At 41.9% G+C, this 11233-nt stretch overlaps 1 protein-coding gene and 1 non-coding gene across 5 annotated transcripts in view; both read left to right on the top strand.

Moving 5' to 3' along the window:
* The window catches only part of ULK4 (unc-51 like kinase 4), a 636813-nt gene that overhangs the window by 487372 nt on the left and 138208 nt on the right, over positions 1-11233 (top strand). The gene's annotated exons all lie outside the window — the stretch shown is intronic.
* LOC114050717 lies at positions 4827-4930 on the top strand. The gene has a single exon (XR_003570064.1). It is a non-coding gene; the product is annotated as a U6 spliceosomal RNA (small nuclear RNA).

Genomic DNA, 11233 nt, shown 5'->3' on the forward strand with positions numbered 1-11233 from the left:
TCTATCTATCTATCTATCTATCTATCTATCTATCTATCTATCTATCTATCTATCTATCTATCTATGTGGTGTATAGAGTGTTCCAGGAGGACTAGCACCTCTGGTGTGAGGGCTGCCAATCGCTTTTCAGGGCTCCTTATCCACCTTTGGCATCCACCTGGCACTCAGCTCTCACCTGTGGCTCCAAAAAGCTGTAGCATGCACAAAGGCCACAGTAAACCATCCACGCAAATGGAATATACCAGGTTGAGGGTAACGGAACAGGCCTCAGACTCAATGGCGAGTCTGGCAGATGTCTACCCCAAACATGTGAAGAATTCTCATTGAATAGGTGGATGAGAACAATTTGTTCCAATGCCTGAAGCAAACACTGTAGACCAGTCTTAGAGCTTGGTTGGACATCAAAGACACCAAGGCCATCCACTGCATCCCCAGGGCCATCACCAGTCGTTCTGACTTTTGTCCTGCCACTGGACTTTAATTTCTGGAAAAGAGGGTAAGGCTGATGATTTTGTGCAACTCTGCCTCGCTTCAATCCAGTTCACCCACAATTCACCCATAACCTCAGTGGTCCTCTTACAAAATGAAGGACAAACAACAACAACAATAACTATATATGTTTGTGTGTATGTATACATATATATGTGTACACACACACACACACACACACACACACATATATATATATATATATATACTTATATGAAGTATTATATAAGTTAAAAGTTATTCATATTCCAGAATGTCTTTGGGGGCAGAGCCAACATGGCGGAGTGAAAGCAGTGACCTGCTTGAGCTCTCCCCCAAACCCCTCCAAATACCTATAAAAAATGACTCTAAACAAATTCTAAAGCAGCAGAACCAACAAAAAGACAGAGTGAAACAAATTTCCAGCCAAAGACAGCCTAGATGGTTGATCAGAAAGGGATATCGCGCCGGGCGGGGAGAGGAGCGCAGTTCGGCGTGGGCGCGCAGGCTGCAGCAACTCTGGAGCAGGCCTCAGAGGACTGAATTACAGGCAGCTGTGGTGGTTTCCAGACTTCTCAAGACATGAACGCCAAAGACAACTTAGAAGGTCAATGGGAAAAGTCTGTTTCTGGGGTGCTGAGAGAGAAGGACAGTGGGGCTCCAGCCCCGTTCCCCAAGCGTGGCCCGAGGGTGGAGGCTGCCTCCTGAGCTTCTGGCCCACAGACTGAGGGGGAGTCGAGTGGCTGATCAGAAGGGGATTGCAGGGATCTCTTTGCTGGTGCAGGATTCTCTTGCTTTGCCCATGCTTGGATCTGGGTCACAGTTCTGGGTGGTGGCCCTGGGGCGAGGAGGAGGAGGAGGAGGAGCGCTGGAATGGTGGAACTTGTAGTGGCTGTGGAGAGGAAACCCCCCTCACAGTTCCAAGACAGAAAAGAGTGTTCATAGACCAGAGCACCAGTTTACTCAGGAAAGGAGTAAACACCTCGCCCTTGATCATAGCACCTTGGAAGAACTGAAAATTTACAGGTCCCTAGAAGTATCTCTGAAAATAGCTGCACAAAACCCCTGAAGCTTGGGACAGCACATTCTTCACACTGGAAACAGACTCCTATCTTAACAAAGAGTTTATAACTCAAGTAATTGGCCAAGATCGTGAGCAAGCAGCACAAAAAGAGTCAGACTATGTTATCTTACTTTGATGACAAAGAAGATCAAAACATACAACCAGAAGAAGACAACAAAGCCAAAGCTCCTACATCCAAAGCCTCCAAGAAAAATATGAATTGGTCCCAGGCCATGGAAGAGCTCAAAAAGGATTTTGAGAAGCAAGTAAGAGAAGTAGAGGAAAAACTGAGAGGGATGCTAAAGGAGACCCAAAAAAATATTGAAGAAAATAACACCTTAAAAAACAGCCTAACCCAAATGGCAAAAGAGGTCGAAAAAGCCAATGAGGAGAAGAATGCCCTGAAAAGCAAAATTGTCCAAATGGAAAAGGAAGTCCAAAAGCTTACTGAAGAAAATACTTCCTTAAAAATTAGAATGGAGAAATTGGAAGCTAGTGACAATTTGAGAAATCAAGGCACTGTAACACTAATCAAAAGGAATGAAAAAATAGAAGAGAATGTGAAATATCTCATTGGAAAAACAATTGACCTGGAAAATAGATCCAGGAGAGAGAACTTAAAAATTATTGGACTATCTGAAAGCCATGATCAAAAAAAGAGCCTAGACATCATCTTTCAAGAAATGATCAAGGAAAACTGCCCTGATGTTTTAGAACCAGAGGGCAAAATAGCAATTGAAAGAATCCACTGATCTCCTCCTGAAAGAGATCCCCAAAGGAAAACTCCTAGGAATGTTGCAGCCAAATTCCAGAATTCCCAGGTCAAGGAGAAGATATTGCAAGCAGCCAGAAGGAAACAATTCAAGTATTGTGGAAACACAATTAGGATAACACAAGATTTAGCAGCTTCTACATTAAGGGTCCGGAGGGCATGGAGTATGATATTCCGGAGGGCAAAGGAGTTAGGACTACAACCTAGAATCACCTACCCAGCAAAACTGAATATAATCCTTCAGGGTAAAAAATGGTCATTCAATGAAAAAGGGGACTTTCAAGTATTCCTGTGGAACAGACCAGAGCTGAATAGAAAATTTGACCTTCAAATACAACACTCAAGTGAAACAGGGAAGAGGTAAACAGGAAAGAGAAATCATAAGAGACTTATTAAGGTTGAACTGTTTACATTCCTGCAGGGAAAGATGATATTTGTAACTCATGAGTCCTTTGTCAGTATTAGGGTAGTGGGAGGGAAAAAATTATAGGTTTGTATAGCTAGATAGAGGGCACAGGGTGAGTTGAAGATGAAGGGGTAATATCTGGAAAATAAAATTAAGGGGTGAGAGAGCATTATACTGGGAGAAGGAGAAAGGGAGAAGTAGAATGAGGTAAAATTTAGTCTCACATGAAACAGACAAGAAAAGACTTTTGCAGTGGAGGGGAAATGGGAAAAGGTTAGAGGGAATGAGTGAATCTTATTCTCATCGGATTTGGCTTAAGGAGGGAATAACATCCACAATGGGGTATGGAAATCTATCTTACTCTACAGGAAAATAAAGGGGGACGGGGACAAGAGAGCAGGGGGTTGATATAGAGGGGAGGGCAGATTGGGGAAGGGGATAATCAAAAGCAAACACTTCTGAGGAGGGATAGGGTCAAAAGAGAAAATACAATAAATGGGGGGTAGGATAGGATGAAGGGAAATATACTTAGTTTTTCACAACAGGACTACTATGGAAGTGTTTTGCATGACTACACATCTATAACCTATATCGAGATGCTTGCCTTTTCAATGAGGGTGGGTGGGGAAGGAGGAAGGGAGACAATTTGTAACCCAAAGTTTTAAAAACACGTTAAAAAAAATGGCGACGAAGATTATATTCCTTCAGAACAGCTATTAGTTCTTGGCAAACAAGATACAATATTTTGTCTCTCATGTAAGTAAACAAGTATCTATTTGTCCACTCTGGATTTTAAAAAAAAGAATAATATCTTTGGTTTTTAATGTGTGGACTTCACTGCATGTTTATATAGATTTTTTAATGTTTGGAAAAATTAGCATTAAAAATCTGATTGTTTTCCCCATTAGTGATTTTTGAACACCCTGTTTAGCAACATATTCAAGAGACACGATTAATATAAACCTTCTGTCAAAGAATTTGATATTGCTATGCATAGCAACTAGAAAGGACTGAGGGGTTTAGAATAAAAACTACCAAGGTCCAACTGGGAGATAAATAGAGCCTTGCTTAATGAATGAGATGTTCTAGGGAAGGCCATCATATTAAGAGGGTTCTTGAGTTCTTAATCTAATTCATAACAAGCCTAGACTATAGGGGCCTACAAAGAACATGCTTTTTTCCCCTTATACCCTTAGTTCTAGTATTGTAGTAAGCTGAGATTGTAGATTTCTTATTTTGTTGGATTTTTTTGTTGTTTTGTTTTTATATCACATTCATTTACATATATACTCTTCCTCTGTAAAGAGCTTTTCCTTGTAACAGTGAGTTTTATTTTGTTTTTTAATCAGCAAACCAAGCAAGACATCACCCAAACAGAAGATGCAACATCATACACCTATTTTACCCCCTCAGTAGAAAGGGGTAGATATATTTTCTCATCTCATCTTCAGGTTCAAACTTGGTTATTATACTTGCGGAGTGTAGTTTTTTTAATTGTTCTTTACATTGTGTATATTATTTTCCTGGTTTTGCTTTATTGTGCTCTGTATCACTTCATATTAAGTCTTCCCACGTTTACCCAAATTCTCATTTTCTTACATTTTCTTACCTTCATATACCACAATTTCTTTAGTCATTCCCCAATTGATAAAACCCTGCTTTGTTTTCAATTCTTTGATATGACAAAAAGTGCTGCTATGAATATTTTGGTATTTATTGAGGACTTGTCTTTCTGACTTTGACACTCTTGAGGAATGTGCTTAGCAGTGGATTCTCTGAGTCAAAGATCATGGATATTTTAGTCACTTTTTTAAGCATGATTCCAATTGTTTTCCTAAATTATTGGGTCAATTCACAGCTCCATCAACAGAGTATCAGAGTCTCTCTCTCTCCCTTACCCTCTACTTCCCCCTTTCCCTCTCCTTTTCCCTCTCCCTCTCCCTCTCCCTCCCTCCTTCTTTTCCTCCCTCCCCTCTCCAAAATCAATTATTCCCATCCTTTGTTATCTTTGCCAATTTTCTGGGTGTGAGATGAACCCTGAGTGGTTTCAATTTACATTTCTCTTTTTAGTGATTTGGAGCAATCTTTCCTATGTTTGTTAATAGTTTCCTCTTCTTGTGCTCCCTTCGGCAGCTCTTATGATAAAATGAGAATAATACAGAGATTCGTGTGAACCCTGCACAAGGATAGGATGCAGTTTTGTGAAGCATTCCATATTTTTTCCCTGTTTCCAAACCTTTCCAAGTGATCAATGGCAAATACTTTTGTCATTTAAAAAAATAATTTGCAGTTCTTCTGTTGAGACTAGTTTGTTCACAGCCTTTGATGTATTGGAAATGTATTTCTCCATGTACCACAACAAGGCATTATTTTCCTTTGGGTAACAGAAAACAAAGCTCCGATATTTAGATTAAGCCTAATTGCACTGGATCAAATATACCACTCTTTTTCTTCAGTATTATACTAGGGAACCATGAATGGCATGAGGGAGTTAGGTTCCTATAGAACATTTTTGTCACCTAGTTTTGAATGTAACTGGACTGTGGGATAGAAGCAAAAGGAAATGGAAATTGATGGACTCTAACCCATACCTCTTCTCTGTGCTTCTGGACCAAAAAAGGGAACCAGCAGATTCAGTCCAGCTCTTTCCTTTCACTCCTCTATCCCTGAGGAATGAAAGTCCTGTTAGTTATTCTCTGTTTCCTTTTTTTCAGAAATGCCACAGGGAAAGGAATAAATCAGAGTCAATTTTTTTTTCCTTTTTTTCCTTAGGTAGTGATTATATTGCTCGCTTCCATATCCATTTAAAGAAGAGCCCTGGCATAACAGTCCAGACTCGTGGGGCATCTGAGGAGCAAAGGCTTTAGCAGGGATGTTGTCTGTACCATTTGCCTCATTTTCCATTTGTATTGGTGTCCGAGACCATGACAGGCTGCCACATACTGTCAAAATATCCTCGGAGTTTTTCTTCTTTCCCTTACTTTAGGACAGATCTTTCTCCAATTTCTAAGTAGAGCATAGGTACGGCAGGGAGCTAACTCTGGACCGTGACTCTTCCTTTGTTTCTTGGCCTCCTGAGGACTTCGGGTCTCTCATGTTCTGTCCCCAGAATCCATTCTGTCACTAACTCAGAATGTGTCTGCTTGTGCTCGGCAGGCCTGGTGTAGTGTGCAACATCCAGAAAGGAAAGTATCACTCTAATTAGTGTTCTCTGCTACATTTACTTCTGGAAGGCCTGCTGCTGACTTTTTTCAGTAGGGCAAAGGAACATTTGTTTAAAGTTTTGGAATACTTTTTTTTTGTCATACTTAGATTCAGTCATGATTCAGTGGTCAGAGTTTAAAAAAAAATTATCACCCTTCTTTTTCTGACAGTTTGGTAATGAGGCTTAGTTTAACCAGTACACAAGTCACAAAAGGAAAAACTGAGAAACTTCGATGTACTGGAAACAGACTAGATAGAAAGGCATGCCACCATGTGGAGTCCGTGCGACATTTTCCCCAAGTACTTCTCACGTATTTCTTTGTCATCTCCCTTTGTCTGGATGTATACACACCCAAAAAGACAATTGTCATAAAGCCCTTCTAGTTTAGTGCTGGGTTATAGGTAAAAAGGAGCACGTATTGTACGTTATGTGTATTTGTCATAGTTTTTCTGATAGGATTCAAAAATCTTGTCAGTTTTATTTGAACCAGAGTATAAAGTGGATAAGCAAGGCTTGACTCAGCAACATTTCCCATGAACACAAAAGAAGCTCTGTTGGCCCACATTCCCAAAACCATGGATCAGCCTTTTTGTATCTCAATCAACACTGAGCCAACCGTAAATGGAGCTGCTCATGATTTATGCATGAAAATAGGTTATCCCATCTGGCCTCCCTAAGTCTCCTGACCCTTCCCTAACTCCTTCCCTGCTGCCAGCACATAATCCCCATTCTCTGGGGAGTCAGGTGCCTGTTTGCCAATTACTGGAGGCATCTCGCTATTTCCCAGCGGAGCTTCTGCTGTCTTGTTAGGCTTAATTACTTGACCGATGAGAACTGGAGCCTCAGGTATCAGTCTCATCAGCGCTTCTAGGACTTTGTGGTTACCTGGAGCAGGGCTCTTAGGCCTCTGTTGTCTCGCATCTTGAATGGAATGGTACCAAAGCCTGGCGGAGGGTGGCCTACTCCATCACCATTACCTTGGCCTGAAAGAAACTGCACATCAAGGCCATGGTGACATGTAAGATCACTTGGAAAGGGTGTCATTAAGTGTCTCAGCAACCAATTAGTAGTATTCCTCACCTGTAAAATATGGTGATTGGACCAGATCTTAGCAAATTCTTAATCTTTTTTTTGTATTGCAGACTCCTTAGGCAGTCCTTTCTCAGAATAATGCTTTTAAATGCAAAAAACTAAAATACATGGGATTACAAAGGAAACCAATTATATTGAAATAGAGTTATCAAAGTATTTGTTTTAAGTTCGTGGATTCCTGCTTAAGAACCATTCTAGATTAGATGGTCCCTTAGATTCCTTTCAGCTGACCTTCTGTGTCAGTCTGTGGTGTCCAGGCATGGCCAGGGCTGTTGGGTGTCCAAGGCTTGGATCTATTAACACAGCCAAAAATATTCTGTGTTACAAAATATTCACAAAGCAAGGATCAGGTAGCTCTTTAAACCCTCAAAAGTTTTCTCAGAGCAGTCTGTTTTTAAAAGTCACCTCCTTCTTTAGTAAACAAAAGTATTTGACAGTCCATTGCTAATGATCAATTTTTATTCATTTTTAACACAACAAAGCCATTTAAAGGTTCAAATTATTGCATCACCTGTCCTCTTGGAGAATGAAGGACAAACAACACCAAACACTCATTTTACTTCCACTGTTAGTAGGAAACTCCACCTACCGATACAAACCAAAAACTTTTCTGCAATTTAGGAGTTGCCTAGGGCACTTAGAGGTTAAGTCACTTGCACCAGTGACTTTATGATCAGTAGATATTAGAAGTGGGGCTTGAACCCAGGTCTTTCTGACTCTGAGACCCACTGTCTCTCACTCCATTTTGCTGCCTCTCATTACGTTTTAGATGTGGAAAAGTCTATCATGGGAATGACACCACCCCCACCACCACAGAGGGGAGACCCAGACGAAGCCTTGTCTAGAGTACTAGGCTGTTCTTATTTGTCCTTCGTTCTCTAAAAGGACCAGGACATCAAGGAGGTGATGCCATGACTTGTAAGTGAATTGGATTTAAGTGAGGGAGGGCTGTGCAAAGTCACCAGCCTCACTTTCTCCTAAGGAGCCATGTGGGTCCAGTGGCCAGATATAGATCAGGATGACTGGAGGTGGCCCTGGATGCAGTGGGAGGCCTTGGCCTTTTCAAGCTAAGGTCTTTAACAGGTCTTAGTTTGACTGAGGCAAGCATGTGAAGCCAACAGTTCTGCCAGAATTCAGATCTGGCCTTTGAGGAAATCCATGATACAGCTGACTTATATTTGGAGAAGTGCTATGATGTAGGAGAGAGGCCCTGGGCTTCAGGTGCCCCACTGGAGCTAGCCTTGGTTACGTGAGGCAGTTACCCTGGTTTTCACATATTCCTTCAATAAGCATTTATTAAGTGCCTAAGATGTTCAGAGCACTCTGTTGTATTCTGGAGACACAAAGACAAAAGTAAACCGTTCCATGGCTATCAGGACAGTCTACATGTTGGGGGCCAGAGGTGGGAGAGAAACATTTATGTGGGGAAGTTAATACAGTCTCCTTACAAGGTGAATGGAAGGCAACTTCAGGGCCATGGGCTTCAGGAGGCGCTCACAACTGGGGGCCTCTTGTAGAAGGTGACATCAAGCTGAACTTTGAAGGGCAGATAGAGATTCCAAGAGACAGAGGGGAGGGCAGAGGGTCTTCCAGAAATGACAGACTGATGCCTGGGCAGAAGTACAAAGGCAAGAGCTGCAATGTCATGTTTGGCCAGTTGGGCTGGATGCAGCATGTGTGAAGTGAGGGTGGGGGTGGGGGAGAGGGCGGGGGTGAGGGATGGAGAGATGTGAGAGGAGGCTGGAAAGACGGGCTGGAGCCAAACTGTGAAGGTCATTAGACACCAGGCAGAGACAGTAAGAAGAGATGAAGCTTTGTGAGCAGGGCAGCAACCTGACTGGACACAGGGGTTGAGGAAGAGTAAGGGGTCAAGGAGGAACTGGGTCGTTGGCAGGATAGCTGTGCCCATGGCACTGTAGATAGAGCACTGGACCTGCAGGTAGGATGACCAAGTTCAAATCTTGCCTCAGGCACTTCCTAGCAATATGATCCTGGGCAAGTCACTTCACCTCTGTCTACCTCAGTTCCCTCATCTGTAAAATTAGGATAATAATAGTACCTAACTCCCAGGTTGTGAGGACCAAATGACATATTTATAATTATAAATATTTATAAAAAAATATAAAAAAATTCATAAAGTACTTAGCACAATAATTAATTAATAAATGCTTGTTTCCTTCCTTCCTTTGCAAAAAGCAAAAAAGAGGAAAGATAGGAGGAGGGGTGTGCTTGGAGACTAACAAGGGAATGAAGGAATCTAAAGTATTGGCGGAGATAGCCCCTTCATTGCCTGCTCATAGAGTTAAGGCTGAGAAGGAACCCAGTTATCAAAAGGTGACTACTCATCTGATAAAGTGGGAGTCTACAAAATTGTTAGCTAGCCATTCTAAATTTAATTATAACTATTAGTATTGAGAAGTTGTGACAATTCATTTTAGACTAAAAGATGATGATTAATTTATCAACTCTGTCAAAGGTAAAACTAACCTATAGTCATTTCTCTAGGTCAAAGAGTTTCTAATAACAATGATAATAATAATAATAATGATAAGCATTCATATAATGCTTTAGGATTTGCAGAGTGCCTTACAAATGTCTCATTTTATCCTCACAACAACCCTGTAGGTTGGTACTATTGTTATCCCTATTTTACAGATAAGGAAACTGAGGCAGACAGAGGCAGAAGTGACTTGCCCAGGGTCATACAACTAGGAAGTGTCTGAGGCAAGATTTGAACTCGGGTCATCCTAACTTCAGGTCCAGTGCTTTCTATCCACCTAATTACCTTCTTCTTCCTCTGATATAAAATTTAGAAGCATTTGTCAACAACTGTTGGCTTCTGAAGAAGAAAAGACTGTGGGCTAAGTGGGTATTATGTGATGTCCTTCAAGTGGTTGAATAACTGGGTCCTGGGAGGCAGAGCTAAGAGTGGGGTGCCCCAAGGTGTCTTTGTGCAAGTGTGTTTAGGGGGTGGGAGGAGGTGAGATTAGATCACCTCTGAACTTCCTTCCTGCCCTAGCTTTCTCATCTCTGATTCACCCATTCGCTAGAGCTCTCGTCATTCGCGTGCACTGCTCCTCTCCACATACTTTGTTCTAAACATGTTGGACATGTATTGATAGGCAGGTGGGATTGAATCCTAAGCCCTCTCTCCTCAAATTTTCTCGTGCTTGGCCACACGTGATAATGATTGATTGTACAAGAGCTGTTGATAATTCTGGCATGGTTTTTCTTATTATTATATCAGATTGACCTTTTCCCTTATTCCTTTATTACTCTGCCCTTTCTCTTTAAAAAAAAAAAGGTCCCCAAATAACAGAGAAACACCCATTCCTCTCAGATTGGTTTGTTTCTTTCTGTTTCTTGAAGTCTTACCATTCCCACTTAGCCTTCTATTTGCCACAAAAAATGCACCTTCTTGTTTTTATCCCCCACAGAATCTTGCATAGAATAGATGTTCCACAAATATTTGTTGGATGACTTGGTGAATGAAGGCCCCTCAGCTCCTCCTTGCCAATGGTGCTCTTGGGGGCAGCTTGACTACAGTTTTGCTGCTGATTAGCAGGGCAATTCATGAATAACCCCGGTCTTCACTTTCCTCATTCAGAAAATGAGAGGGTGGGAATGGATGGTCTTTAAGGCCCTTCTAGGCCTAAAACATATTATTCTAATTTTCCTAGCTCCACTCCTTGACCGTTCTTGCCTGCTTTCAGTTGCCCACCCTTGCTTCACGTGGTAGTCACAAGAGCCACGTGTCTCATAGAATGGGGAGGTGCCCAAACCAGGATCAAAGCAACTGCAGGTGGCTGCTGCTACTTCAATTGCTCTGCCAGGATATGTCACCCTCCTGAAGTCACATGTCTATTTTACTTGTAATATGCTCTCTGCAGATAAAAAAGTGCCTTCCCTATGTTTTAAAGATGCTAATTTTATAACTAGTCCAGGAGTAATTGTCAGGCAGTGGGGAAATAAAGAGGCAATCAGAAGGGCACCAAAGGGTTGAGCTAAATGCTAGATGGAAGCAGGGAAGAGAACTCAGGTATCTGAGAGGAGAAACATAAGGAAGGGATGAAAATGCAGTGAGGGGCAGAGAGGGCATGACAGATATGTGCCTGGTGAGATAGGGCAGGAGGGAGGCATGGGATAGAAAAGGAAGTGACCTAGAAAATGGTGCTGAGGAGTGGTGGTGGTGGTGGTGGTGGTGGTGGTGGTGGTGGTGGTGGTGGT

The sequence above is a fragment of the Vombatus ursinus genome, unplaced genomic scaffold (genome assembly GCF_900497805.2).
Source record: "Vombatus ursinus unplaced genomic scaffold, bare-nosed wombat genome assembly UNPS02014799.1, whole genome shotgun sequence".
NCBI classification, from domain to species: domain Eukaryota; kingdom Metazoa; phylum Chordata; class Mammalia; order Diprotodontia; family Vombatidae; genus Vombatus; species Vombatus ursinus.